The sequence below is a fragment of the Phocoena sinus genome, chromosome 10, assembly GCF_008692025.1.
Source record: "Phocoena sinus isolate mPhoSin1 chromosome 10, mPhoSin1.pri, whole genome shotgun sequence".
NCBI classification, from domain to species: Eukaryota; Metazoa; Chordata; class Mammalia; order Artiodactyla; family Phocoenidae; genus Phocoena; species Phocoena sinus.
The window spans coordinates 72,153,714-72,180,138 of record NC_045772.1 but is presented as its reverse complement, the minus strand read 5'-3'; the positions used below and the strand labels follow the sequence as shown (position 1 = coordinate 72,180,138).

The following is a 26,425-nucleotide window of genomic DNA, read 5'->3' as shown; positions in this document are numbered from 1 at the left end:
TAGACGTGGGTCTTATAGTTATTGGGTACTCACAGACATTATTTAATCACACTGGCGTCATTTAATGCTAAAGATATTTCTAATCTCTGAATCAGATGAATTCTCAACATTTCTTTTTAATGATTGTTAATCCTGAATTGAATATTGTATTAACTATATATTTTTTCTAATTTATTCTAATGCTTTGCCTTGCTAACTCTGGAGGGACTGCACCTCCCAGGGTGAGCCAATCATGGGAGTTAGTAAGCCACTGGCCCTCAAGTTCCCTTTTCAAATGCAAACCAACCAATCCAAAGCCCTGCCTTCAACCTTCTTATTAGAATTCTCACATCAAGACAACTAGGTACAGCCCCAATGCCCCAGAGCTCCCTAAAATAATTCAAACTGGCCAATCCTAAATCTACTTTTATCTTGCCTCCTTCCTGAGAAAACCATAATAAAGGCTCCTGCCCACAGTTGCCCTTTTCCCTCTGCCTCTTGACTAAACCTGCACCCCCATGATTCCTGTATGTTCCCAAGCATGTCCCGCCTTCTCGGGATCTGTGAATATAACAAGCTATATTTTTCAATGACAGTCATCACCAGATCTATTGGCCTTACCATACCTAGATAACAATAAAACATATTAAAATAAACATGAAAAACTTATCAACATCTTTTTAAATGTTAATTAACATCAGTAGAAGTATTACATTCCTAGTATTTAAAATAAATCAGTCAAGTCTTTCTGAAATCATTACCTTTTTATTAAACTGCTATATTGTTAGCACAAGTTCATATACCTGAAGCACAGTGAAGCCAAACAAACCGAAACGTCAGAGTTTGGAGCAGTGAAAGGTTAATTGCAGGGCCATGCCAGGAGACGGATGGCTCATGTCCCCAGAAACCTTGAACTCCCCAAAGGGTTTTAGCAAAGCATTTTGAAAAGCCAAGTGAGGGAAGGGGATTGCAGACTGTGTGATCAGCTTGTGCACAATTCTTTTGTTTGGCTGATGAATGAGGTAACGGCTGTGTCACAGGGGTTAACATTATCAATCCTCAGGCTCCAGTAGGCTTAGGGGCTATGTGCTTATGGTCTTCAAACAGTTAATATTTTCCATTTGGTAGGGGTTTTTCACATCTGTAACACAATTCAGGAAATGTGCATCTGATACTGTAATCTACATACTCCAGAGAGGAGCTAAAGCAGAGGATATGGGGGGAAGGCCTGTCCTGGGAAGGCCCCATAAGTGTCCTGCTCCATTACATTATTATTTTGAATATAAGAGTAATTTCTAAGTGAACCTCCTGTAAACACAAGCTTCATTCTTTTCTAAGTTGTGGTTGATAGAGGAAGGGTATTACTCCAGAAATGTGAGTAGACAATTAGTTTTTAGTCTCATTACAAGGTACATAGGTCTAAAGTTTTAAATATTTTCCTGAGTCCACTTTAACTTGTAGTATGTTACCTCTGCTACATGAAAATAAGCATTTATCTCATCAAGCAACTAAATCAATGCCAAGGGAAAATGCCACCTTATGCTCCTTAAATATCAAATTCTGAAACTGTAATAATCAAATGCTAGTGTTGTTTATATAGCCTCTTTGGCATCCAGTAGGCAACTATAACACACACCTTAAATAAAAAATATTTCTGCTACATTAAGCCTAAAAATTTGAATTGAACTGTCTTGAGAATGTGGTGTTCAAGAAAAGGTTTTTGGTAATCAGTGAATACAGAACTTTGGAACAATGACAAATGCACTTAACCACAGGACTAAGAAGAGTTGAGCCACACAGAAGTAGTGTGCAGAAGAAATGTATATAAAAAGACATTAGTGGCATCTTTCAGTAGTGCATGCTATTTCTTCAAAATATTATGATTAAAAGAAGCTGAGAAAAGTAAATGACTTTAAAGCATAGAAGAATTAAAACATTAAATGCATGTTTGAGCATTTTGGCTTTTAACTTCCCTATCTACTCCAAGATTGTGTGATTATAAGTAACTATTGCAATCACAATAGTCCTTTAAGAGATAAACTTTAGATAAAGAAATTCAAGTAGATAATTGGAGACAATTTAGATTGGGAACAGGTTAGAAAAGACACTAGTCATGCTAGCAGATGGAAGGGCAGCAAGGTAGGTGGCTGGGAGAGAATCTGGAGGCGGAGCTGTGCCAGAAAGAACATAGGAATTTAAACAGATGGAAGATGATATAAAGTTGGCAACATGAGAAGCTGGGTGACAAACAGAAGAAATCTGTTGAAGAACTGGGTGAGCAGGAAGCCAAGAGGTGAATTAGGTGGACTAGTGATAAACTAAATAGGTCAGTATGAGGGCACCCAAGTTCCAGAATAAATAGGTAAGAATAATGGAAAACTGCAATTTTTCCCTTTACTTGAACCTAGGAAATGACTTTTATTATAATTTTTAAAGTGCTTTGAAACCATGATGAACACTGATCTTCTACAGAGGAACAGATTTAGTAGAAAATTCTGATATGTTTACTACTGAGGAAATGTATTCTGTGAAATTATCATGAACATAAAATTTATTTATTATTTACTAGTTTTGTGTTTCCTATAATTTGAGTTCTGGACCTGGCTTGGAGGATTTGGCTGGAAAATAATACTGAGAGATAATACCTGTAGAGAATAAGAACTTTAATCCTTACCAAAAGAGGATTTATCAGACTGTGGAAAATCTGAACATAATATTATCTTTAGAAAAATTTCTTATGTTGTACTTGCCTGTTAAAAGTGATGGTAGCTCTGTCTCAGTGAACATTAAGAAGATGATTACAAGTCATTTTGTCGCATTTTTGTCTTCGGAGTTATCTATCCTTAAATCACTACATTCATGGACAATTATCCATGCTTACAAACACTTGGTAAAATTTTATAACATAGTTAAGTACTTTAAAATTTTATTTGTCATTATAGACAAACATAAAAGTGCTGTATACAGGAACATTTGTATGAGAATCTTGGCATTATGGCTATCTTGATTGATCTTCAGATAGGTACATAGGTTCTAAGTGCAAGAGACACTGTCATTTGCCACGTTTATAAATTTAGAATTAACTCCACTCTTTCCTTTTGTTCTCCAATCTAACCTCTAAACTTATTTTTCTGATACATCAACTCTATTTCTCAGATATTTCTTGCTATCTATTTTACTAGCCAAAGCCCTTATGCCACTGTCTCTAAAACTCTTATGTTTATTGCCAGCATAATTATTTCTAAAATATCTGCATTCCAATTAATCCCCCACACAGAAGCAAGGATCATTTATCAACAGTTGTCTAGACTGTATGACTGTTCTTTTGGAGTGATGCATTTAGTTGCAACTTCAATCCCTTGAATTAAACTTTTGAGCACAAAGCTAGTAGCAGTATCTTCCCAAGTTCCAAGTGCCCACTTTATGTGTGTGTGTAGATGTGTGTGTGCGTATGTGTGCATGTGTGTGTGTGTATACATACACAACTCTCTTGAATTGAAGAACCATATTTGGCAAATCTTGCACATATGCTAGCTACTATGCCAGACTTTGGGGATACAAAAATGAGTACAACATGAACCTTTCCATCAAAGAGTTTATATTCGGATGGAATAAATAGATTTATATATACCAGATACTATGGTACAATCTAATTGATGGAATGTTATTATATTCATATGTAATAGATATGTATATTACTCTACATGATTGTGAATCTGTTGATGTCAGAGAACACATTAATTTATTAATTCAGCAAATGTTTATTAAGCTCCTTTTATGTGCATTGGCTATGCAAAGGGAATTATATTCCTTGTTTCCATGGACAGAATAGTCTGTTAAAAGGAGAGAAAATAACTGAAAGCTCACTGGACAAAGCTAACACTTGTAAAGGTAGAAGCAGGTACAGTAAGTGCATATAAATTGAGCTCTAGCTAAAATTAAGGGAGGGCATCAAAAATAACTTCCTGAATGAGGTAGTAAAAGGATACTTAAAATAGTTTAGAAATATTGGTATAATGATTTAGTCAGTGCAGTTATGAAATAAATGGTGTTGACTATAAATTTCAGAGGTTCACACTAAAAAGAGATAGGTAGTTAAAGTACAACTTGAAAGGAAAAAAGGTTTTGCTGAGATCATGCTTAAATGAATAATCTCATTTAATCCTCTCTAGGAGACTATGAGATCCTCGCTTTAAAGATGGGAAAACTGAGAGATAGAGGTTATACTGTTACTAAAACTCTAGGTTCAGGATTAGGAGATTAAAGTTTCTTTTCTATATCCCCATAATTTTACTAAATTTTCTTGGCACTCTGCAGGAAACTTCAGCATGCATATAATCAATGACATTTTGAACCCCTATGTTCATAAGTTTGTTCATTTTCCTTTCATTGTAACTAAAATGGGCGTAATGGAGGCAGTGCAAAATTGAAAATTAATTTTTATTATGATCTACTAGAAGAAAGTCAAGTTTAATTTGAAAAAGAAACTATCCATAAGCATAATCTAAGGTCAAAAATGGTCACTTTGCTCAAGTATGGAAAATCTGACTAGTGGATAAGGAACAAAATGACACTTGAAGAATACATACATTTTACAAGATGTCCAATATATGTACCCAGCTTATTGCAGAGTAGTCTGATGAATAATGTTTTTAATAAATTTATATTAATTAGTTCATTATTAGTTCCTCTAAAATATGAATTAATTATGAGTAATTTTAAAATTCTTTTGTTGGGGGAAATGCTTTTAGAACCCTTTTCTTCTTCTTAACTTCTTCAGTAGAAAAAATGATATTAACTAGGGGAATTTTCTGTATTTGATTGAAGAATAGAAAGGGTGCCTGTATTCCCAGTGTCTAGCACAGTGCCATGAACATAGTAGATGTTCAATAAATCTGTGTTGAATGAATGTTCACATGAATTAATGTTATCACATTTTATTAATTATAAGACGCTACTGTTTAAGTCACACTATCAAATGAATAGACTTTGGGGAGAATATTCATTATGTTAATTATATATATCAAATGCAAGGTGAATCCTGTAGTAGAAGATATTTTTCTCTTTTTTCTTTTTTTTTTATTGAAGTATAGTTGATTTACAATATTACATGAGTTTCAGGTATACTACATAGTGATATTTTTATAGATTATACTCCATTTAAAGTTATTATAAAACAATGGCAAAAATCTGTCTCGAACTGGCAAAAGGGGAGATTTATTGGAAGGATATGGTGTCATGTGACTCAAGGCTGTACAAGCAAATGTTGGGAAGGATGGGTTGTGATGTAGCTGGACCTAAAGTATACCTGTACCTGGATATCTGATTGTCATATCAAAAGTGTCAACTTCTCTGTGGGTGTGGTTTTCAATCTCAGTGAAGATCAACTTTGATATATGTCTTTGGGAACATGCCTGGCTACCAAGATTTAGATATCTTTCTATCTTGTAGCCCCTTCTCTCCCACCTCCACCACTAGCTGAGTGTATTTTGTGATAGTTTTTACAAAGACTATGTTGAAATTGGCAAGTTCAGGTGATTGGAATGAACAAAGTGGGGTTCTTTTTACATTATTGATTAGAATATTAATGCAAAAATATTTGGTGCTTTAAAACTTGAACAAATATTCTGTCTAGCAAAAGTGCTGTGGCTATTTTAATTAAAGATAAATTATGGCTTATGCAGAAGTTATGTCAATAGCAGAGATGAAAGTAATAAAACATGTTTTAAATTATTTTTAATGATGTTCAACGTATTTTCAGACACCATGGGAACAATTGTTCTGTTTATGTCCATATCTCCAGCAATTAGCGCATTGCCTGATATATTGTAAATAGCTGGTAAATATTTGTCACTAATATATTGATAATAAAGTCTTCTTCATTCACATAATTAATTCATAATAGTAATAGTGAAATGGACTACACTGAGGCAGTCGGAATGTTAAGAAAGTATTTAAAATATCAGTGTGTGTATTCCGTTGTGACCTATTCACAGCTAAATGACAAATTATATAAAACAATATATTTAGATGTAAGTGACCTGCAAGATAAGTAGAGATTCAAGCCATAAAGAATGTGTCTTGTTGAGTCTGGATTTGTATCATTTATTAAAGATGACTCGAAATTGTACATTGGTTCTTTGGAACTTACTCAAGATGTTAAATACATAGAAAATTCTTGAGGGGAGTAGAACTAAGCAGAAATAATAATAAAGATACTGGGAGAAGTGGTTATTTGTGCCAGAATACTCAGCTAGAAGAGAGAAAACATGGCCAATTGTTTACATAGATATATTTGGATAAGACCTTTACAGAAGAGGATTAATGCCAAATATTATTGATTTTTTAATAAATGATATACTTTAATCATTTTTGTAGCAAAAAGAAAATTCTTTGGCACAGTGATTATTTTGAAGTTATTAAATGCAAAAAAAATCTAATCTGATAATTTTCTGTCTCTGTATTTTATTGCAGTAGGATATAGCCCTCACCTATGCAAATGTTAATGCCTTTAGGTGAAGCCCTCCTTTTATTTAAATTGAACTTAAATAGATGCTTCATGCAGTAATGAAGAAAATATTTTTGGTAATCCAAGATGAAGATTATTTAGAATTTGTCTGTCTAGTCCCTCATCAAGGATAAAATGAAATTTTAGAGTTGGAATGTGTCAAGTGAAATTGTGACTAGTCCTTAATTTTTGCATGTGGAAACTGAGTTTCTAATGATTGAGAGTTACAATTTAAGATCTTCTATTTAGACATACCTACACATAGAAAAACAAGTTTCAAAGTGTACATGGTTAAGAAGTCAATAATAACATAAAAATTGCAGTAATATTTTCCCTTAACTGTAGAATTCTTGTTCAGATGTAATGTTCTTCATGTAATTAATTTCTTAGCTTAATGAAAATATTTTGTTTTTTTAATTTTTTTGAATTTATTTATTTATTTTTTTGAAATTTTGAATTTTATTTTATTTTTATACAGCAGGTTCTTATTAGTTATCTCTTTTATACATATTAGTGTATACATGTCAATCCCAATCTCCCAATTCATCCCCCCACCCCCCACCACTTTCCCACCTTGGTGTCCATGTTTGTTCTCTACATCTGTGTCTCTATTTCTGCCTTGCAGACTGGTTCATCTGTACCATTTTTCTAGATTCCACATATATGCATTAACATACGATATTTGTTTTCCTCTTTATGACTCACTTCATTCTGTATGACAGTCTCCAGGTTCATCTGAAAAATGTTTTTAATGAATTGCTTTTGCTTCTCTAAATTATCTATCTCAAGAATCATTCTTAAGAAAAGAAATTTTAAATGAAAGAAAATTATTTCTCTGTGATTCAGAACACGTATAATTCTTAGATCTTAACCACAGAACTATTATGCTCATTCATGAACATTGATTAGGAAATGGGCACCCCTTGAGACATGCTCAGTATCAATATAAACTTAATTCTTCTTTAAAAGAGCTAGTCATGTGTCAATCAATGTGCTGAAAATAAATGCTTTGGTTATATGACTTAAAAACAGAATTTTCAGTAGCTTATAACTTAGGAAGAAATAGGAGTAAATGTGTTAAAGCTGAAATGGAGGTCATATGAATTTCTATTGCTCATATGGAAGATTGATTAGGATTAAATTGGCCCAGCAAAGTGTAGATATGCAATTGATACTAAATGCAGAAAAACGATGATCATAGTGCCTAGCAACTGCTAAAACAGGGAGAATGAAGAACACATATTTGTTAATTGCCTGTAGTTGTTACTACCTGTTTCACAGCAGAATTACTGTTTATTGTGTTTTGTTGACAGAATAAAGCATAATTTAAAGAGGGAAATTGGTACACCAACATTTATTCATTTTTCACTCTGTGCTAGGCATTGTGATAAGTGTTTTGCATATTTATTAAAATGTTATCACTGGAGTAACAATAAGTATTTAAAATGTGTTAATAAAACCCAATATTTTAATTTTGTATAAGAAATGATATTTTTGTCATATATGTGTCAAATACAAATGATTACTTATTTAAAAATAATTTAGTATTAAGTCTTTATGCAATACATAACTGATTATGAGAAATTACAAAGAAATGTAGTCTCCTATTTATTTATTACTTTGGTAAGAATAGAGCAATTAAGTTTGAGCTCTAAAGAAACATATCAAAATGCATTTGAGTAGAATGGAAATCAAATATTCCACATAGGCAGTAAAAATAATTATACACAGATTGAGTTAATTGGGGAACCTGAATCATGTGTTAATTTTAGAGCCTGATCTAAATAAAATGAATTCAGCAGATAAATCAATGGAAAAGATCCAGTTTATTGATGATAGAAGAGATTACTTTAGGAATGCACTGTAGTGGAAGTTAGAAAAACATATTGAGATTTGATAATTGATATTAAAAGAAGAGAGCAAATCTACCAGTAGTTGGAAAAAAAAAAAAAGTTGGCAAAGATTGGGGGTGAGAGTGTTAAAAACTCAAATGCTTCCATTAAGTTTCCTTAAAGACAAGTATTCACTTCCTTTCTTCCTATGCATCATCATCCCATAGAACAGTTTTTCATTTTCAATATTTCTAACAAAGTAATTCAAATCAGCCGAAGTTTTCTTTTTTGTTTTCTACTTGCATATTTTGGAATGAAAATTGAATTTACTAGTGGTTGCTCCTTCTTTCAACCTGTGTCACTTTCAAGCATTGTGTGACCTACTTATGCTAACTAAAAATGTGAACTAAAAATTATTTGAATTTTATTGTTTGCAAAGATCTTAGGAAAAGCTTGAAAAATAGTGAGTTAATAATGTGACTAACAAGTAGAATTATATCTTACTATTTATGCCACAGACACAGTCCTAAATAGGGAGCAGTAGAGTTAAAGCTTGAAGGAGTGAGTTGTTCCTCCAGAGCTTCTAAACTTCTAAACTCTACACATATATTGTCATAGGAGAAGAAAGCTTTATGCCTACATAGAATGAACTCTCACAGCTGCAATTTGACACCAGAATTAAGATAAGAATATGTATATGAAGAATGCATATGATTTTTTCTTTTAAATTATTTTTTTTCCCGATGACATTTCCATAACATCAAAATTTTTCTTAGTGTTCAATGTTAAGAATTTTTTTTTTTTGCATTGTCAGCTAGGCAGATTTTAGCTAAATATTCCTTTCAATTAATAAGTAATATGCTCTAAACTAGGTTACATGATTTCCTTCATACTGGGATCTCATTCTTCTATCACTGTGTTAAAAGCTTCGTTGACTATGTAAGCTGTAACAGATTCCTTTTGGAAGCATTAGTGAATATATAATGAACAAATAAATATGTGAACAATTTATGAGAGTTAGCATCTAGACCTCACTAGTTTTGATTGAGTCAAGAGATTAAAGTGCTATTTTGGAATTTATGAACAACACTAATCTGACCACATATAGTTCTCTTTAAAAGAGATAAAATGTAATAAAATGAAGAAAGAATATTTCAAAGATGCTTTTCTGATTAATTATAACTTTTTTTCAGGGCTTTTGCTGGATGTGTTTCATATGTCTGGCAGCCAGTGTAGTCTTTAGGGCTTCTCAAAGATGAAACTCCTACTTAAGTTGTACAGTACTGAATTATATATCATGGCTTTGTAGTACAGACAGAATCTAGAGCATCTGAAAAAGAAAAAAAGGCAGTAGGGACTGGTTATAAAGGAGAAAAATCACTTCTTTATGAATTGACCTCTCAGACAAAATAATCAAATGTAATATAAGACTATAATATGATAATATTTGTGATAGATCCATATAACTAAGCAATAAATAATGAAGTATCAAAAGAAAACATCTCTGTGTGATTAAAAGTATCAATAAATACGAATGTGGTAGTATCATCAAACTACTGGACTGATTAAGAACCAGAAAACCTGAATGTATTTCCTTTGAAATTTTAGACAAATTACTTAACCCTCTAAGCTTCAGGTTATTAATCTTAAAATGGGAGTTAGTAATATCGGCCTCACCAATTCTCAGAATGCTTGTGGAGTACACATAAAAATTTCATGGAATTGTTAATAATTTTTACATCTCTAAAAGAAAAGATATAAAAACCAAAAAAGTAATCTTAACATTAATAGCAGCAATAAAACTTATACTCTTGGTAAAGAAGGTTAATTTAATATCATCATTACATATATTTATATGTTTATATAACGTTATATATAGTCTCATTCAGGGAAAGTAAAAAATGAACAAACGCAAAATTTACATTAATAATTGACCCCCAAAACAAGTGTATTGTAGGTTGGAAATCATAGTCAATTTTTGAACCATTTCCTGCAAAACTGACTCACAGTTATGCTCCAATCCACTCTATCCATCTATCCTCTTGTCCTCCTTATCCTCAAAAATACTAATAAGAGCACTTAGTTGGTATTTACAAGGGGAAACAGAGATAACACCTTTGTAAATATTTTTGTAATAATTATTAATACCTAATAGTGATTTGTATTATTAAAATAAAGATTTTCAAACAATTTCTCAGCCATGCCAGGTACAACCAAAGCAAAACAAACTCAAATTAGGAAGAGCCTCTCTATTTTTTCTGCTGTGAGTCATAGAGTACTATCTTAGTGGGATATATATAGATGAATTAGTAAAGAATCAATCAATCAACGAATCAACTCTTTAGAGGATATTAAAGTTGTCTATTTGTTGATGCTTACAACTTTAGCATTATAAGTGCTGCTTGTTGATTTCTATTTAAATTAAATTGTGTTTTATACAAAGGCACCTCACAATTTGCACATTTTTTCTTAACATTCTTACTATGGATATTCCTTACTATGGATATTATACTGTTCATTATGAAATCAACTCACAACAAATCTAATTGTTCACTTCATATTTTTAAAAGACTGGTCAGCTTAAAGTTTTTGAGAACTTGGCCAGAATTATCTTTTCTCTTGATTTTTCAGATAAGAGTCTGAATTGATTCAGTACTTTTCAAATGTTGCATTAGCTGTAATCCAAAGTCCTGCAGGGCTCCCTAGAAGGAGTGTGGTAAAAGGAGTGAATAGTAACTAAAAGCTCTGCTTCTTTCTGTGTCATAAAACAGAATGGAATTGTTAAAGCCTCCAATCTACTCCTTGATTATGCTTTGTATTTTAGAAAAAGCTTTCACAAATGCAGACACACAGTCTGAATCTATTATTGTTCCTATTTCAGCTGACATAATCAAAGTTATCCAAAGTGATGATATCAAGATATGAGCTTGGCTGGAGTAAGTTGCTTGTCTAGATAAATAAGATAGATAGTTTTTGTATTCTTCAGCTGTCTATGAGATTATACTTGGTTCAGATATACACCAATTGACTTGAAAGTATTTTTTTATGGGAGTAAAGTATTTGTTAATGGGAGTTGTGTATGAGGCTATTTATTCATCTTTGCATTATTACTGCACTAAACTGAAACCAATTACAAATTATCCAGTCTCTTATTTTATTCTTTTTCATTTTTAGCTTTAAAATACCCCCCTTTTTGGCATAAGGATGATAAATCGAACTCAGTGTTAATGGTTATGTCCATTCAGTTGCCTTCAACAAGGACATCTAGACCACTCATCTACACATCATTCATCTAGATCACTTTCAGACTATAGGACATAAAAGGGAAATATTCCAATTGGGATTCTGTTTGGGATTGTATTTATCATACAGTGAAATTTTGATTTTCTACAAAGTCATTTCCAAAGGCTTTGCATAGACTGCTCCTCAAAATACTAAAAACAGAACTACTATGTTGTCCAGCAATTCCACTCCTGTGTATATATCTAGAAAAAACAAAAAACACTAATTTGAAATGATAGTGCACCCCAATGTTCATAGCAGCACTATTTACAACAGCCAAGATACAGAAGCAACCCAAGTGTCCATCAACAGATGTATGGATAAAGATGTGATATATATATATATTTATATATATATATATATACACACACACACACATGCACACACACACACATACACATATATACACACACACACACACACACACACAATATGGAATATTACTCAGCCTTAAAAAAGAATGAAATTCTGCCATTTGTAGAAATGTGGATGAACCTAGAGAATATTATGCTTAGTGAAATAAGTCAGAGAAAGACAAATACTGTATGATATCACTCATATGTGGAATCTAAAAAATAAACCAAATGAATGTATATAGCAAAACATACTCACAGGTATAAAAATCAAAGTAGTTTTTACTAGTGGGGAGAGTGAAGGTGGGAGGAGCAAGATATGGGTATGGAATTAAGAGATACAAACTATTATGTATAAAATAGATAAGCAAGAAGGATGTATGTATATAAGCACAGGGAATCATAGCCATTATTTTGTAATAACTTTCAATGGAGTGTAATCTGTAAAAATACTGAATCACTATGCTGTAACACCTGAAAATAATATAATATTGAAAATCAACTATACTACAATAAAAAAATAGACTTCTACTACTGGTGGAAGCGGGAGCTCTTCAGATCAAGCTCTTAGTGAAAGGTACTGACAGAGCTCCCATGTACCTGGAGTATCAATGAATACTTATGCAAAAACAAGGCTTAGAAATAGAGATGACTCGGTCTTTAATTTGCATGTATTCTTTTCACTTTTCTCTTTCCTTCTTATGCTCTTTGCTTTTCCAGTGCATTAGGGATGAAAGCCCTAACTAAAAAACATCATACACACACACACACACACACACACACACGTGCAGTGCCTGTGTGCGTGCATCTGCATGCATGTGTATATGCTTTAAATCATATTTCACAAAAGAGTAGATACTAATGTGAAATAACCAGTCAAAAAGGAAGTTCCATCAACATTTTGGGAGCCCTCTGGGACATCTGACTTTTAACCTTTCACATCTTAGGCTCTCTGGGCTTAGTCTTGCTACAGAGCTACATGCTCATTTTCGTTAAATCAAGCTTTAATTTGTAAAGTTGTTATATATATATCTTATTCTCTCATAATAATTCCTCAGATATTCCTAAGATTGGTGTGAAATATATTTTTATTACCATTTCATAGATGAGGAAACAGATTCAGAGAAGTTGGCTTCATAAACATCTTGAGACCGAGCAGCAATAATTATTTTTAATCTAGGCCAGCTCTGCCTGGGATCACTGCTCTTTCTATACATAGTATGATTGTGGCTTGGCTTCCAAGCTTTTTATCAGACTTATTAGATTTCATTTTTTTTTTTTTTTTTTTTTTTTTTATGCGTTACGCGGGCCTCTCACTGTTGTGGCCTCTCCCGTTGCGGAGGACAGGCTCCGGACGCGCAGGCTCAGCGGCCATGGCTCACGGGCCCAGCCGCTCCGCGGCATGTGGGATCTTCCCGGACCGGGGCACGAACCTGCGTCCCCTGCATCGGCAGGCAGACTCGCAACCACTGCGCCACCAGGGAAGCCCTAGATTTCATTTTATTTATCCAAAAATATTTATTAATATTTATGAACCACGTGTGTTTTTTTAGCATGATGTTTTCTTCAATTCTTAATGGCATATTTCCCCCACTTTAATGCTATTAAAATTAAGATGTCACAAAAATTAATGTCACAATGACACTTTTACAGAATCTGAAATTAAATTGCTAAAACAAATGATGTGAAAGATCTGAGAAAGCAGTATTTTGTGTCCCTATGCTTAGGAACATACATAATATGTCTTTGATTCTCTTCTCCCTGCTTTTTGCATAAAATCTTTATATGAAGATTCAAATACTATTTCATTATTTCTGTTCTTATAATTCCCCTAAACTGCTGTCAAATCTTACTTTATTAATTTTCATAATCTTCTAAACTTGTTTTTCTAATTTACTTGATTTCCTCCTGAGAAGGTAATTCTCATTGTATAGTTTTCTTTTCTGAGAGAATTTGATCTAATATCTATCAGTTTTTCAGTGATTTCACTGAATAGTTATTGAAGTTTTTCAATAACAAGCTTGACTTATTGGAGTCTCTTTTCTTCATTGTGTTATTTTTTTGTTTTGTTTTTGAATTTTATTTTTTTTTTTATACAACAGGTTCTTATTAGTTATCCACTTTATATATATTAGTGTATATATGTCAATCCCAATCTCTCAACTCATTACACCATCACCCCCCCACACTTTCCCCCATTGGTGTCCATACATTTGTTCTCTACATCTGTGTCTCAATTTCTGCTCTGCAAATCTGGTTCATCTGTACCATATAGTAAATTTTGACATTTTAAAATAAATCTGTTGTTTCACTCCTAAATATATCCTTTAAGAGTCTGAAGAGTATTAAGAGTCCATGCTCATCATTATCCAGTTAAAAATATTTGAAATACCTCTTGTAAAACAAGCAATTCTCCAGACACTAGCTGGGTATCCAAGAATTCAACTCAATTTTGACACTATCACCCTAGAGATAACATCAAATTCTAACCCTTTAATAACATTGTTGGCTCCTTTGGCAACCAGCCCCCATTCTCAGGTGCTTTCCAAAAGTCACCTTATTAATGTAGCAAAAGACACCTGTATCACTTTCAACACATTGGAAATATCAGTTGTTTGGGGAGCTATGAGCCAGGAACTGTGGACAAAGACAAAATATAAATAAAAAATATATTTTGGCTATCTGAAGGACCACATGTATATTTCTTACAAATCATGATTCCATAAAACTCTTTTCAAAATCAAGTGAACATAAAGGTAAAGGTTTACTCCCATACTCTGAATTCTATTCTATTGATTTATATGTCTATCATTATACCAGACTACACTGTCTTGATTACTGTTTATAGTAAATTTGAAATTTGGAACTATGAATTCACCAACTTTGTGCTTATTTTCACTGTTCCTTTGACTATTCTGGGTCCTTTGGATTTCCATATTAATTTTAAGATTGACTTGTCAAATTCTGCGGAAAAGCCAGATGGGATCTTGAAAGGGATCACATTCAATCTGTAGAACACTTTGGGGAATATTGACGTCTTAAAGATGTTAAGACTTCTGATCCTCAAAAACAAGATGGGTATCCTTTATTTTATGTCTTCTTTAGTTTCTTAAACAATGTTTTGTAATTTTCAATGTAAAATTTTTACACTTTTGTTAATTTATACCTAAGCATATTATTCTTCTTGATGTTATTATAAATGTAACTGTTCAAATTTCATTTTCAGTGGTGATTGATTTTTGTATGTTGACCTTGTATTCTGCACCCTTGCTGAACTCATCTATTAATTCTATAGCTTTTTAAAATTGGGTTCCTTGAGATTTTCTGTGTATAAGATCATTCATTTGCAAACAGAGAAATACTGCTAGTTTTACTTCTTCCTTTACAATCTTTTTTTTTTTTTTTTTGGTCTAATTGCCCTGGCTAGAACCTTGACCAAAATATTCAACAGAAGTGACAAGAGCAGACATCCTTGTCTTGTTCCTAATCTCAAAGGGAAAACATTTCAATCCTTCATCATTAATATGATGTTAGCAGTGTTAAAATGTAATATTAATCATTACAGTAATATATAAGCAGTAATATGATTCATAGCTGCCCTTTACAAATTGAAAAGTTCCTGGCTATTCCCAGTTAATTGAACATTATTATTGTAAAAGGTGTTGGGTTTTCTCAAGTGTTTTTTTCTGTGCCTTTTGAATTGATCATGTGGTTTTGTTCTTTAGTATATTAATAGGATGTATTGTATCTATTGATATTTTAAACCAACCTGCATTCCTGGGAAAAATACCACTTAGTTATGATGTATAATCCTTTCTATATATTGCTGGATTCATTTTGTTAGTATTTTGTTGATAGTTTTTACATTTAAGGGTCACATTGTTTCTTTTCACATCTCATACATTTTTGTTGGTAACTGGACAATTTAGGTAATAATATTATAGCAACTCTGGATACCAATCCCCCCTATCAGGAGGTTGTTACTGTTGTTGTTTGGATTTTGGGGGACATTTGTTTATTTTTTTAATGATTTGGTTGAAATAGTCTGTGAAATCTACTTCTGTGCAGAACTGATTAAAAGGCCAAACTTAAAAGGTGTATATACACATCTGCCCCAATCCCAAATGCCAGAATTCACACACATGACCCAAACTTAGCTGCCAGAGGCACTGGGAAAGCTAGAGAATTAGTGTTATTTGGTGAACGCCAACAATCTCTGCCACAGTCCAATCTTCCAGTCATCCTTTTCCACACACGTGTGCCCATTACCCTCTTCTCTAGGGGGATTCCATCCAAAATTACTGCATCCAGTTCAAAATCCAGGAACTCTCAGGTCAGCATATGCATCTGCTTGGTCTACTGATCTGAAAAATAAAAAGACAAGGTCTTTCTGCCCTCCTCTGCATTCATAAATGCACCTAGTATAAACAGTGCGGTGGGAGCAGAAAAAGTATAACCACATGTACCATTCAGAAAATGGAAGCCTGGATAACATACAAAGATGACTTGCCTACAGAAATGTGGTGACTGGACAATTTGTGCAGTCTCTCTGCCCTGGGAGTGGGGAGAGTTCCCTGATGACTCATGCTCTGCTGTCCAGAAGAAAATTTCTTGTCTGTTTTCCTTTCTGGACCCTTGCTCTGCCCTCTTCCTCTTCCTCATTGAGTGCACGTTTTGGAGTCATACCATTGGGGAATCTACAAAACATTCATAGTTTATGGACAGTTTGGTTTAGGTTTTCAAATTCAGAAACTTTGTTGGCATGAGTTCTTAGAATCTTTGGAACAAAATTCTCTCCACAATTTTAGTAAGACCTGATGTTTTACTTCTGGTTTGACCATGTTCTAGTAAACACACCTCAAAATATTTTCTAAACATTGTTCTGAAATCTGATTTATTTTTTTCCCTTTATCATACACTTCCTTCATCTGCCTATCAACTCTATGGCAGCTACCAAGGGTATCTGGAACAATTGATGTGAAGGCCACACCCTTAATCAAGCTTTTCTCTGCTCTATTTAAATGAGTTTTCCTGGGCCTTTTTCATTTAAAACCTGTTTTATTATTTTATCTTATCATTTGGTATCTACAAGCATTTGTCTTTTTCAACCCTGAAAGACTATTCATTTCTGGACTTACTCTATTCCTTTATATTCCTCTTGCAAATTGACAAGTTGTTTCCTGAGCTAATTTATTTTTGATAATACTTAGCCAAACACAACCAGCAATAATCAACACTCACTACAAGACTTTATATGCTAAACCAGTACTCATGTGATCTGCTTCCCAGGATTCTGCAAGAAACATCTTTACCAAAATTTGCCATTGCTTAACATGAATCAAGGTCTTTCTAGCATCCAATATTAGCTTCCCCACTACTCACAATCTGACCATTATACTCTTGTCTCACACTTTAGGATGAGTTTTGAATTTGCAGCAGCATCCCTCTTTAAGGTACCAATTTCTTTATTAGTCAAACATGTTAAACTATGCTGTAGCTATAAACAATCTAAATATCTGTTTTAACCTAAAAGGCTTATTTACTCACATCACATCTGTTACTTTGCCATTTGGAATATGTGGCCTCAAAGGCCACTGTGTTAGGGAGAGAGATGGCTAGAGAATTTTAAGAGCCAGGCTTAGAAAAAGGCCTTATGCCATTGCTATCTACATTTCGTTGGCCAAAAGCAGCCATAAGGCTCTAAACTTATAAATGCAGAAGAGAAGAGCAAAAAGATAGTGTTTGTAGTCTCTGCCAATTATTAAAACATTTTATCATCATAAAATCAATATGAACCTACTATTTTACCAAAGCCTTCTTTCAAGCACAATACTGTCAAGCACAGTACTGACTTTCTAATCTATTCATTAATTAATGCTTTTATTTAAAAAAAAATATTTAGCACATACAATATGCTTAGAACAATAGAATCACTTAGAAAATGAAGATAAGGAGTACTGGGGACAGACATATAAATAATCAGAAGGTAATGTAATATGCACAGCATTATCCAAAATGCTAGAGGGATACAAGAAGAGACAGTGTTTAACTTTGCCTTGGGCTATTGGAGAAGTTCAGGTTTTAATTCTCAGAGTCAAAAGAAGTGACACATGAATCCTGTCTTTCTGGATAGAGAAAGAATACTGGCCTTCCAGGCTGAAAATAACTGTGGTCTAGTCAGATTTTAAAACAATGAATCAAGTTAAATTTTAGTTGCTCTTGAATGGATCATGTTCTTGATTGTGCAGTTATGAATCACTTGTATATACTTAATAGCAGCTCCATGCATCTAATTATAATTATCCTATAAAGCTTAAATGAATTTCCCTAGTCACCTTGATTAGAGCATATAGAAATATGTGTTTTAAAAAGATTAGTCGTTTGTAGAAGCCTAGTAATGAAGATCAACATATTCAAAATTTATTTTCTTCTAATTTGTATTTTGCTTTTTGTTAAATATTTAATAATATATAAAGGATCAATGCTGGCTTCTTTATGTAAAGGGAGAGAAGAGTAGAGGTGGCCTTTCTGGATTTATTTATTTATTTATTATAATTATTTTTTCTTGGTGATATCATTGGTGGTACTTTTATGTTCGCTTTAGTATGAATAGAAATAACTTTGGATTATTTCTTAACTTCAAACATTATGAGACTTGTAATTTATGGCTTTGCCTTTATTAATAACTACTGGAAAAATTACCCACTTTGAGGAATTAAAAGTTTCATTGAGCAAAAGTCACAACTTATTAAGGTTTTTTACATTCCATTCTTTCTTGAGATAATGGCTCCTGTTTCCTTTGTTACTTTTTATTTATAATGTAATTCCTTTCTTCCAGTAGATAAGATCTTTATCTCCATAAACCAAAATAACTGTCCCTATTGAAATTTTATATTAATTAGTAGGTGGTCATTTGAATGCTAACTTTTCTTTATACAGAAGCCATTAAGATTTTATGTTTTTTTTTTAACATCTTTATTGGAGTATAATTGCTTTACAATGGTGTGTTAGTTTCTGCTTTATAACAAAGTGAATCAGCTATACATATACATATATCCCCATATCTCCTCCCTCTTACATTAAGCTTTTAATTGGGACAGATAATTGTAATTCATAAGTAAAATTTCAAAGCAAAGCCTATGATCTAATTTGTTAAACAGGATTACAGAGTGTATCTATTTCTATTATTATTGACATTTGAAGGAACTTTGAAAGTTATCTACCCCACCTTCCTTTCAAAGTAATATCTTACATAGTGCCCGCTGATTATGCCAAGGTACTTAGTGACATAAATATTTTTAAGCCCTGTTATCGTGAGGTCACAGGCTTCAGCAGCTATCATTGACATGCTGAACTGTGAAGAGATCAAGTGGAAAACTGTATTTCCTTTGTGTAATGTGTGTACATTATATGTGGAGAATTTAAGATTTTTTTTAAAAAATTGGGCCTTTGAGAAGTGATTAGGTCAGTGATCAAAAAGCCCTCACAAACGTGATTAGCGCCCTTATAGAAGAGGCAATAGGAAGCTCTCTTTCGCTTTCCACCATGTGAGGACTCAACAAGAAGATCACCATCTATGAGCCAGGAAGTGAGATTTACCAGACACCAAATCTACCAGTGCCTTAATCTTGGACTTCCTAGCCTCCAGAATTGTGAGAAATAAATTTCTGTTGTTTATAAGGCACCCAGTCTATGTTATAGTAGTCCAAATGGACTAAGACATCATTCATCTCCAAATATCTTCAAATAATTCAATGATTCCAATACTTTCTATGCTTGCCTTATTTAAATATGGCAATACACATAGAGATATTGCCACAAATCAGTCAATCAAAGCAAAATATGTGGAACATTTCTAACCACATCTAACTCAAATTCATCTTTTAAATTAAGAAGGGTAAATCCATATAGAGAAATCTATAATTTTAATTCATCCAATTAATAGACCAGAGAGTGTTCAAGTAACCAAAGATTGGTCTGCATTAAAATAAAAATTGGAAACAACAAGGTCCTGCTGTGTAGCACAGGGAACTATATTCAATATCATGTGATAAACCATAATGGAAAAGAATATATATATATATATAAAAGAATGTCTATATGTGTATAACTGAGTCACTGTGCTGTACAGCAGAGATTGGCACAACATTATAAATCAACTATACTTCAATTAAAAGATTTATATTAAAAAAATGGTAGTTTAAACCTAATTTCTAAAATAGGTCAGGGTATAATTCAGAGAGAATGTGAATGCTGTGTAAGTGAAAACTAGAGAATCTGAGGATTGTGTAGCCAACTACAAGGGATGTGTAGTTATGTTACACAGGATTTATTTTAATCTATCAAATTCAGAAATGTCAGTGAAATGATAAATATTTCATGTATTTTTACTGGTAAGAATTTTAGATTTTTCTCTGGTTTGTATTATTTGTTTGTTTGTTACCCCATCCATCTTCAGCATTAATATCTTCTAAAGGGCACCTACTTTCTTGTTCATTTGCTGTAAGGATTAAATAAGTTAATTATGTGAAATACTTCAGATATACAAAAGCTATAAAGAGAATATAATACATATCAAAGTATTCATGGTGAAACTGAAAAGATAGAGCATTATAAATCATTTGAAACATAAATGTATTCATCCCTAACTACATTCACCTCTTATCTTCAGCAGATATAGCTATTTTTAAAATTTCAATATTTATCCTTCTCATGCATGCTTGTATTCATTTACTACAGGGGTATAAATTATTAAACAATATATGGAAATGGTTTCAAATTTTATAATGACTAAGTCCAACTATATTCAGTACCCCAGCTTTTAATGATAAATATTACGTTTGTGTAAATCATCAGAATTATTATATGAAGTTCTGGCTCCTTTAATTTCACTACTTTCTAGTATTCTATTTCATGAATGAAACAAATTTCTTCATCTGTTCTCTTACTGATGTATATTTATATTTGTTTTCAAAATTTTACTCTTTCATAAACTGCTACAGAAATAATAAAATGATGAAAGTAATTTAAACCCTTTTCTCATACTTACTATGTTTTAACCACTGTTCTAAGTAATTTACATATATTAAATCATTTAGTTCCACAGCAGTTTTTTAAGTATTAATATTTTATACCACATACATATGAGGAAACTGAGTCAACATCACAGAACTAGTATATGATGTTGCTAGAAATCAAATGAGACAATTTTGCTCAAGAGTCAGTTCTCTTAACCATATAGCACTTTAGGCACACAAGTGAGAGCAGGTCTAAGACTGGCTCTCAGTCCTGTCTGCAAGTTAGAATCATCTAGGTGCTTAATTAAAAAGGACATGTGCCCAGTCCTCTCTCTGGATCAGTTGACTCAAAATCTCTCGGGTTAGGATCTGTAGATAAATAGTTTTTAGTCTTATTTTAAATTAAATTTTTATTTTGAGATAATTGTAAATTTACATGCAGTTGTAAAAATATAATACAGAGCAATCCCATGGACCATTTACCCAGTTTCCCCCAATGATAAAATCTTGCAAAACTATAGTATAGTATCACAACCAGGATTGACATTAATAGTGTCAAGATACAAACATTTCCATCACAACGAAGATCCCTCGTATTGCTCACCTATAGCCACACCCATTTCCATCCCACTGACTCCCCTCTTAAGCCTGGGCAACTCTGTTCTCCATTTCTATAATTCAGTCATTTCAAGAATATTATGTAAATGAATTATACAATATATAACCACTTGGAATTGAGTTTTTTCACTTAGCATAATTGTCTGAATATTCATCCAGGTTGTTGCCTGTATCAAAATAGCTTGTTCCTCTTTAATTGCTAGTGGTTTTTCATGGTATGGATGCGCTGCGGTTTGTTTGGTTTAACCATTCACCTGTTGAAGTACATCTCCATCATTTCTAGTTTTTTGGCTGTTACATATAAAACTGTTATGAATATTCATTTATAAGTTTTGCTTGAGCATATATTTGCATTCCTCTGGGATAAATGTCCAGGAATACAACTGCTGGGTCATATAGTAGTTATGTGTTTAATTTTTTAACTTCTGAATAGCCCTCATGTGAGTATTTTCATAGTTTCTCATAATTTGGGTATCATTGTGCTAGGGTTTATACCTAGGAGTGACATTTCTAGGGCATAGGGCATATACATTTTCAACTTTACTAGAATTTGACAAATTGGCTTCCAAAGTGAAAGTGACCATTTATATTCCTGTGTGTGAACCTGTTGCTCACTCCTCACCATCACCTGGTATTTTCAAAATCTTAAAATGTTTGCAGATTGAAGAGTGTTTAATGACATTTTACTATGGTTTTGTTTTGCACCAATCTACTAGTGAGATTAAACATCTTTATATACATTTATCAACTTTGCAGCTTTTTCTAAGCTTCCTGGTCAAAGTCTCTGCCCAATTGTCTATTTCTTTTCTCTTTTGTATTTTTCTATACTAATTAGTGTGACTTTTTTAACATATTCTGGACATGAAACTTTAATTAGTTATATGAATTGCAAATAGGTTCCTCTGAGCTGTGACTTGTTTTTATTTTTCTATTTTGTTCATGGTGTCTTTTGATGAATAGAAGTTTGTGGTTTTTTTTTTTTTTTTTTTAACATAGCCAAATTTATAATCTCTTTTCATTGTGATTTGTGCTTTTATTTCTTTAAAAAAATTATTTCCCCTTATGAGGTCATAAGTATCTTTCTATATTTTTCTGGAAGTTTTATGCTTCAAACGTATTTAAAGAAAAATTAAAAGAAAATTAAACATGGAATTAATGTGAGGTTAGGCTAATCATCCATTGCTTGGATCATCAGTTGTCCCAGCTCCCAATTATTAAATGATCCTTCTTTCCCCTACTAGTTGCAGGAATATTTCTATCATTGATCAGGTCTCCTTGTATGGTGGGTCTGCTTATGGACTTTTTATTTGGTTCTGTTGGCTTGTTATTCCACCCTGGCACTGTTACTATGTTGACTTAATTCTTATAATATTACAATAAATCATGGATATGCTGAAGTAAGGACCCCACTTATTTCTTTTATTTTTACTGGATTATAATTGCTCTACAATGTTGTGTTAGTATCTGCTGCACAACGAAGTGAATCAGCCATATTCATACACACATCCCCTCCCTCTTGGAGCTCCCTCCCCCCATCCCACCCAACTAGGCCATCACAGAGCATCGAGCTGAGCTCCCTGTGCTATACAGCAGGTTCCCACTAGCTACCTATTTTACACATAATAGTGTATTTATGTCAAACCTAATCTCCCAGTTCATCCCACCCTCCCCTTCCCCCACCATGTCCACATGTTTGTTCTCTACACCTGCCTTTCTATTCCTGCCCTGCAAATAGGTACATCTGTACCATTTTTCTAGATTCCATATATATGTGTTAATATATGATATTTGCTTTTCTCTTTCTGACTTACTTCACTCTGTATGACAGACTCTAGGTCCATCCACATCTCTACAAATGACCCAATTTCATTTCTTTTTATGGCTAATATTCCATTATATATAGGTACCACATCTTCTTTATCCATTCATCTGTTGATGGACATTTATGGAGGTTCCTTAAAAAACTAAAAATAGAACTACCATATGACCCAACAATCCCACTACTGGGCATATACCCTGAGAAAACCATAATTCAAAAAGACACATGTACCCCAATGTTCACTGCAGCACAATTTACAATACTAATTTCTTTTTCAAAATTGTTTTGAGTATTCTTAGTTGGTTGATCTTTAACATAGGTTTTAAAATCATCTTACTACATTCTCTACTAAATAGTGTTGATATTTTGACTGGAATTGTACTGCAATTACAGACTAATTTGTGAGAAAATTGAAATCTTTAATATATTGAGTTTTCCTATCCAAGAACATTTAATACTAACTCTAAATTTAAATGAGCTCTTCTCCAAACTCTTTTAGAAAAGTTTGCAATTTTCTCCAGAAAGGTTTCACACTACTTTTGTAAAAATATTATCCTAGATGTATAATAGTTTTTTTGTTAACGTAAATATTATTTTTATGACATTTAACTACTTGCTGCTTGTCTATAGGATTGCAACTAATTTATATATTTGATCTTATAGAAAAATTGCTGTACTATTATTAGCTATAGTTAGTAATTTTTGTTTTAGATATTTTTTTGTAGACAGTCATACTCTGAATAATGACGGCACTCTTTCATCCTTTCTAGTTCTTCTATCTTTTATTTTTTTCTGACCTAATGGCTCAAGTCTCAAATATAAAGTTGCATAGAAGGCGTAGAAGCAGACATCCTGACTTATTCTTGACATTATTCTTGACATATCTTGACAAAAAAATTATGTTAATTCACCAACCTCTTTCTTTGATCACACTTGAAGATAAAATACAGTGTCTATCTCAAGGTAAAATTAAGTTTTTTTACTCTGAGGATGTTTTTTTTATAACCAACTTTTTATTTTTAATTTTGAGTATAAATGTTATTTCTAAGATCTTGGAAAACATGAAATAGCCACAGGTTAAATACTGCTAGCATGGGCTTCCCTGGGGTTGCAGTGGTTGGGGGTCTGCCTGCCAATGCAGGGGACATGGGTTCGAGCCCTGGTCTGGGAAGATCCTACATGCCACGGAGCAGCTGAGCCCATGTGCCACAACTGCTAAGCCTGCACACCTAGATCCTGTGCTGCACAGCAGGAGAGGCCACCGCAGTGAGAAGCTCGCGCACCACAGCGAAGAGTGGCCCCCACTCGCTGCAACTAGGGAGGGCCCACACACAGCAACGAAGGACCAACGCAGCCAAAAATAAAAATACATAAAATAAAATAAATTTAAAAAAATGTTAAAAAAATACTGCTAGCATTAGTTAGTGAAAAAACAGAACTTACTGTTTAAGGTTTTCTAATTGATGATGCATACTACTAGTTTAGTAGGAAATTAATATCATTATTCATTCACTTTCCTACCTTTGTTTTCTAGATATAGCAGATGAGAGAAAAAACAATCTAAATGCTTAAGCAGTGTTCACTCTCCTACAGCCAAATTAAAGGAAGTTATTTTTCTAATAATATGTTCATTGACTTGAAATCAAAATAATAGGGATGCTTTGAAGAAAAAAATACACTTTTTAGAGTAAACTGAATATAAAATGACATTTAAACTTTATACAATCTCATGGAAAACTTGAATAGCATTGAATGATATTCACATCCTAGAAACACGTATTATCTTCTGCTAAATTTGACTAATCCATCAATATAGCCACCTTTATTCTCAAAGTTTTTTTTATTTTTTATGACACTAGAGCCAACAAAAATAAAGCATAATGCCATAGTATGGGAAATATAATTAAATTATCACAGAAATTTTAAAAATTTATTACAGTTATTTAAATATTTTAATATGTCTATTCCTATACCAAAACATTTCCTACTAAGTATATGAACTGAACATATATTCGCTGTTAGCTTTTCTTTTCCTACCTGCTGCAAACAGAGATTTCTCTGCTTTGTCAAGACAGAAACATAATTGTATTATCTTCCTCTATAGGAAACGTATTATTTTCCTCTTTTAACAAAACTTTAATAGAAGAGCTTTGTGATGCTATCATTTTCATGAGTTTAGTCTATTTATAAAGGAACTGATAAATCCAATGTGTTTGCTTCTGTGCATTATTTTTCTTGAAAATTTAGCCTAGATAATTATGAACTATTTACTTATATAAAATGTTTTGAAGCCTAAAATTTCAAGTGTATCTTAATTTTCTATTGAAATTTAATCACCTGGTTTTGAGTTGCTCTAAGAACTGAATTTCACCAATATAGTTGTGAATGCTCTTTTTTTGTGACCTTGTTATCATGACAACTTCACTTGTTTCCCTTTCATCAGCCCTCATCTGCCAATGTGCCATGATAGTTACCCTAACATTTAAGTTTAACTCTCCTGCTTTGGGATCAGTGAAGGTCAGGGATATTTAATCAGAATTTTCCATGTGAAAGTTGAAACTTTATACCTTGAGTATCCTTGCAATTGCTACTGTGCCTTTAGTAACTATTCCAGATTAATAGGTAAAATGATGTGTTCAATTAAATAGACTTATGAATGATTAACAAATACAACCACACCATCTTGCTATAATTCTTTAAAATTTTAATTTTAATCAAACACTGGTTTTTCACCCCAGAATTTCTTTTTGTGAAAGAATGAAAGTGAGAAACCTAAACATGTTTTTAAGTCTTTCCATTCAAAGGAAGAAATCATCTTAATCTTTATGAAGTTGACATGGTTAATGCACTTTCTATCAGTTAATGAGATTTGTTCACACTATTTAGCTTCCTGTGAGATTTCTTAGGTTATTTTTTTTGTACTCCATCTAAAATTAATAATAATATGAAAAAAATCAACATGACTGGGGACTCTGAAGGTTGCTAAGGTCAGAACTCTCAGCCTTGGTTTATTCAGA

At 32.7% G+C, this 26,425-nt stretch overlaps 1 protein-coding gene across 3 annotated transcripts in view; it reads left to right on the top strand.

Annotated features, from left to right (window-relative positions):
* CNTN1 (contactin 1) overlaps positions 1 to 26,425 on the top strand; it is a 374,843-nt gene that overhangs the window by 145,206 nt on the left and 203,212 nt on the right. The gene's annotated exons all lie outside the window — the stretch shown is intronic.